This window comes from Haliotis rufescens, unplaced genomic scaffold (assembly GCF_023055435.1).
Source record: "Haliotis rufescens isolate VD_foot unplaced genomic scaffold, xgHalRufe1.0.p SCAF_3, whole genome shotgun sequence".
NCBI lineage: Eukaryota > Metazoa > Mollusca > Gastropoda > Lepetellida > Haliotidae > Haliotis > Haliotis rufescens.
In genome coordinates, this window is record NW_025964001.1 from 10,598,872 (window position 1) to 10,604,962 (window position 6,091).

Here is a 6,091-nt window from a genome sequence, read left to right on the forward strand (position 1 = left end):
TGCTCACTGTTGGGGCGTCCTCAGTGACATCCCGACCTCATTAGACAGGCCATGTTTACAACTGCAAATTGCCGTCCTGGCCAGCTGTGCAGACTGTGGTGCATCTGGCACTGCAGTCTTCAGTGTATCGACATGTGATTGATCTTGTCAATTGCAGCCAAACAACACTAATTTCATTAGTTCGTGTGCACAGCCTTCTTGTACGTTTCCTTTACAAGGTCAAATTGCAAAAGTTGCCCAATTCAACCTCATTTGATGATCGCTGAACATTGCTGTCTGTCTGTCTGTCTGTCTGGCTGGCTGGCCAGAGTTGATGAGATAGTATGCAGTTGTTGCTATGCTGGTTCTGTGCGGATAGATCCGTTGAATGGATACTAAATGCACAATGCATGTGAAACATGAAACGACTCGAGCAATGCTACTATTAAAACTGTTCTCGACGCACGATAAGTTTTGAGATGCAAAATAAGAAAGGCCTCTTTGAAAAATTAACGTTCTAATTTTTGTACCAGAACATTTTTCCAACAAGGACATTACTTTTATTGTTGCATGTGGTAAGCGGACTCATGTTGAACGACAGGGCACGACCAGAAGCCGACAGATGAAATCCATCTATGCAATCATTATAACAACTCAAAGGCGCCATTGCTCAGCAGGAGCCATCTTCCCGAGGCAAGGGAGTTAACTGACTATAAAAGTACAGTTTCCACCCTTGCCGAACTAGGCTGGAATTGTGGACTAACGAATCTATGCATAGTCCAATCAAAATCGCGTAACGAAACCGACATCCGGTTCGTAAACTGCTGTGCAGATTTCGGTTGATTGCAGGATTTGCAAAGCATGTGTACTGCCAACATAGCAACAACAGATATTTTCCTAATCATTTCATGTTTTAAATCAAGGTGCTCACTTGATTTGATGCACTTTGCAAAGTAAGACCCGTCTTATTACAATATAGAATTTGATTATCAATCAGATCGTCTTGACTGGGCGCCGCCATTTTGTTTGAAGCAAATGCAAGCGATATGAGAGGTGGAATCTGGTTGGTCAATAGGAGGGTCACAGAAGGGACATAACTCGTAATAGCCACTAGTGGCGCTACGATCGAGCCTAGATATTCCATCCTAGGTCGGCAAGGGTGGAAACTGGACTCTTTAAAGTCAGTTAACTCCCTTGACTCGGGAAGATGAGCAGGAGCATTCAAAGTAAGCTGTATGATCTAAGATTCCTGACCATCCGTCCCCCTTCCGTTCCTGACCATCCGTCTCCCTTCCATTCCTGACCATCCGTCTCCCTTCCGTTCCTGACCATCCGTCTCCCTTCCGTTCCTGACCATCCGTCTCCCTTCCGTTCCTGACCATCCGTCTCCCTTCCATTCCTGACCATCCGTCTCCCTTCCGTTCCTGACCATCCGTCTCCCTTCCGTTCCTTACCATCCGTCTCCCTTCCGTTCCTGACCATCCGTCTCCCTTCCGTTCCTGACCATCCGTCTCCCTTCCGTTCCTGACCATCCGTCTCCCTTCCGTTCCTGACCATCCGTCCCCCTTCCGTTCCTGACCATCCGTCTCCCTTCCGTTCCTGACCATCCGTCTCCCTTCCGTTCCTTACCATCCGTCTCCCTTCTGTTCCTGACCATCCGTCTCCCTTCCGTTCCTGACCATCCGTCTCCCTTCCGTTCCTGACCATCCGTCTCCCTTCCGTTCCTGACCATCCGTCTCCCTTCCGTTCCTTACCATCCGTCCCCCTTCCGTTCCTGACCATCCGTCTCCCTTCTGTTCCCGTCTCCCTTCCGTTCCTTACCATCCGTCCCCCTTCCATTCCTGACCATCACTATTTGATAGTGATTCGTAAACAAATGTTCATGAAAAAGTCGGAATCTGACAATTTACTCTGCTAATAGTATAGATTTATGATAAACTTGGAAATTTGATTTTCTGTTATATATTCCGGGTCCTGTACTTTGCAGCGATATTAATTTTACAACTACAGTAGGCAGAAACACCGCCATGTGGAATGATAGGCCAATACAGCCCATGCAAGTCCAGAATGTTTGGCAAGTCTAGATTACTGCAGAAAATGAAGAGAGTCTCTGGGCTTCTTTTTCTTATAATTTTATAAGGACAATTTAACAACTGTTTCTTCTGTAAGATATTTTAATTTCAGAGACAAGATGTCAGTCTAGTGGAATGAGTGAATGAGTGAACTGGGTTTGATGCCGCTTTGAAGAAAAAGCTCATTTATATTTAAATTCATGACGTGTCAGCTATGTTTTTGGGAGGAGGGTGTGGTGCAATGCAGGGGGATGTTGCAGAGCAAGGGGGGGGGGGGGGGGGGGGGGGGGTTGCCCAGAAGGGATACTGGAATGTGTCCCCCTGAGGCTGAGATATCAACTAACAATTCCAATGGCCATGACATGTTTGAATCCGATCTGATCATGTCTATTGATCTTTCCTTAATGGTGTCACCGAAACTGTGGTCCAACGGTTTGACGTGGGTCTCATCTAATCTTTCAATAGACTGTAAAAATCATTTGATTAATACTTGTTTAATCAACAATAACCTTCTCAACAATTTATCAATTTCATCTTTTAACCTACCAGAATGTAATTTCGTCAAAATTGCATTAGCTTCTATACAAAACCTGACACTGACTGAGACTTTCATACGCTATCTTTTCACCAGAGTAATGCGTCTTACAAACGGAAATCCTAACTCTCAATCATAATTCTGTGACAAATTCACTGAAATTATTTTACAAAATAAAATCATGTAAAGGAGACATGCAATCAATTAAAGACCAACGTATGAATATTACGATAAACACACTTGTAAACTGACAGAAGAACCTGGTGAATGTCCGTATGATTGACGCAGATACTTCACAGGGACTAGCAAAGATGGCGTCTATTGAATCCGTCTAAATAATCTGCCACAGGAAAAGAGATTGGCAAAAATCTCCTCTCTAGAGAAGAAACGAAGTCCCCTAGATTCCTAAATCCAACGCCGTGATATTAAAAGTCACAGGCTGAGTGACTATAATCGAATGAATTAACAATTGGTGAAGTTCTCTCCGCGATTTCGTGACGTCATGGTCGGATTCTGTAATTTCACCGATTGAAATACATCCGGAATCCTTAATTCATTACCGAGCCACGATCATGATACCATCCTTGGCTTAAGCTCTAATCCTAGCCCGAAACGACAGACCTCTTTGGCGGAACGTAACAGCCTCCAGTGACGGTTAGTACTGATGGTTTCACGAGGGAGAGTTTTGCGCTTTGTGTGCAGGCATGTGTCGATGGGAGAATTGAAATGCCCAAAAAATAAATTAGAATATATATTTATTACTTTCTTTTGCCACTACATTAATCTTCATTTGTTACCATTTGACTTGGTTATGACTAGCAACGTTAAGCGATATTTCTTCCTACGTGTTTGCCTATGTATCGTACGTGTAAAATCTTACATCCGTAGATGAAACATTAAATGTTTTGGTTTTGGTTTGTTTGTCTGTTTTTTTATTTACGCCACACTAAGCAATATTCCAGCTATAAGACGGCGGTCTGTAAATAATCGAGTCTGGACCAGACAATCCAGTGATTGACATCATGAGCATCGATCTAGGCAATTGGGATGCGATGACATGCATGAACCAAGTCAGCGAGCCTGTCCACCCGATCCCGTTAGTCGCCTCTTACGGAAAGCATGGGTTGCTGAGGATCTATTCTCTACCCGGATCTTCATGATATTTCATAATATATTAAACTGATGTCAAAAGGTAGATGTTGTTTGTGTCACCCCTTATCAACCCTTTGTAAAGCAAGACTATTTCCTCTTCTACAGTCTTCAAGGAACAAATCTGAGACTTGGCTCTTTTCGCGAGGTCCCTGCGTGTGGAATGATCACAGTGGTGCGCATTAAAGACCAAGAAACCGTTTAAAGGACAACCGATTTCTTCGTCCCACGCCACGGCCATGACCTTCAATCTCATTGAGGCTAGCGAGATCATGTGCTTGAACCCGGAAGTGAATCGTAAGACACGCTGTGATTGGAGCACGTCTTATGACATCCGTCGTACAAGGCTGTCTCATTCATCTCAGTATTACAGACGCAAGTCACGTCTGTGACATTAACGTTGCCCCTGGTCTAATGAATGAAATGTCGAGATTCATTCACAAGCACTTAAGTACAACACGCCCACATCAACAAGGCTTCTTTTTTCCAACCATTAGCGTTGTCACATATATAATCGTAGCGTGTTCAGCAAGAAGGCAACCAGGAACATCCATTCAATGACCATGTATAACTACCAACGCTACCTCGAAAATGTCAACTTGTTTCGCATTCTGTTATGAGTCAATGAGGTGACATTATTTGCGGGGGTAGTGGTAAGATCCACTACAGCCCAACCCAATTAGGTTAAATATATCCTCTGTCGGGCCCTGCTATAAAGATATAGAGCCCAAATCGAGATAGCTCGTGGCACGAATTGAAGATGCACTTTGGCGATCGATTACTGTCAGTTGTTTGATCGACATACGAGGTGTGGATCCTACCGACGTGCACCTAGTGACCTTTCCACAAGAACGCTATTAGCAGTTGAGTGTGAACTACGTCGGAAGCTTTGAGGGATGACATTTGAAAATAATATCAAGACCATATTTTTCACACAGCATTAGTTCGACGGTTTAATTCACTAGAAGATTTCCGATGACGCGATATCAAAGTGTATTTGCGCACTGATCACAGGAAGATGACGACGTTTACAAACGTTGCAAATACGCCATGAAGCTCAGGCGTCAGTGGTAAATACGTCATTACATACGTCACGAATTCTTGTAAACAAGCAACTAAAGTTTGATGCCGGGTTAATATTTTGGTAAATCGATATTATTTATTAATTCGATCTGATCAAAAAAAGCTTAATCAAAGATGGCCTTAATAAGCCTTATAACATGTCTGGGCTACTCGAGTGATATCTTCAAAGGGAAAAAACGTAACGAGAAACATCGACAAGGTGTTATTTGCTGCAGTATAATCTTTTACGCTATTTAAAGAGTGTTTGAGCGACTGACTCATATTGGAACTTTTAATGGAAATATTGATGCAGACCATCATCTTTACCCCTTAGCCGTTGATGGATCAGTTGGGCGTGGGTTCGAATCACACATTCGCTATAATTATGACCATGATTTCTCTCCACTATATGATCTTGGGTTTCACTTTGGGCTTTCGATGTCAAAAATAAGCTAATTCTAACATGAAGGTAGGGGCATTAATGTTACACTGTTCAAGGTTGCGTAAAACCAACTCAGTCACTTTCATCAATGCACTGGGTCGGTAATAATGTGTTGAAGCTGTTTTGAGTTGGTAACGTTTCTGACTCAAGAAAAAAACGTGAAGATGACGGAATGCCCTGTAGAAAACCATCTGTTGACACATACGAGATATAAAGGCTTATTGTCGTCAGTTACGCATTTTAGATGGGTCGTCGAGAAATAAGTATTGTTCTATAGATTATACATAAAGTTCAGTTGCAAGAAACGTCCAAATTTAAAAGAAATTAAGTCGTAACAATGAGTCGTTAATGGGAAAAAAGTGTACATGGGGATAATCGATCATTCACCCATATAGATTCTATTGGGTGTAAAAGGTAAGAGAGTGATAAAAATTATAGGAATAATAATTATTGAAAATCAGTGATGACACCAGGTGTTTGCGAAAAGGATTAGCACCAGCTGCTCTGAAATCATTGCGCAAAAATGACGTCATAAAGAATATTCCCATGCCGATTCCGTAGAACAATAGATGCCCCTTACCCCATGCTTGTCGGAAGACCCAAATAAAAAGGATTGGGTGCCCATTCTTGGTGATTTGGGTGTGAAATCGTGTCCCGTTAGCTAGACCGCCGTCATATAGCTGATAGCCTCGTTAAACAACAAACATCAGTCCCTAAATAATGCAGTCTGGACCAGACAAACCAGTGATTAAATGCTCAAGCTTTATGACGGCAGTCTGTAAATAATCAAGTCTAGACCAGACAATCCAGTGATTGATATCATGAGCATCGATCCACGCAATTGGTATACGA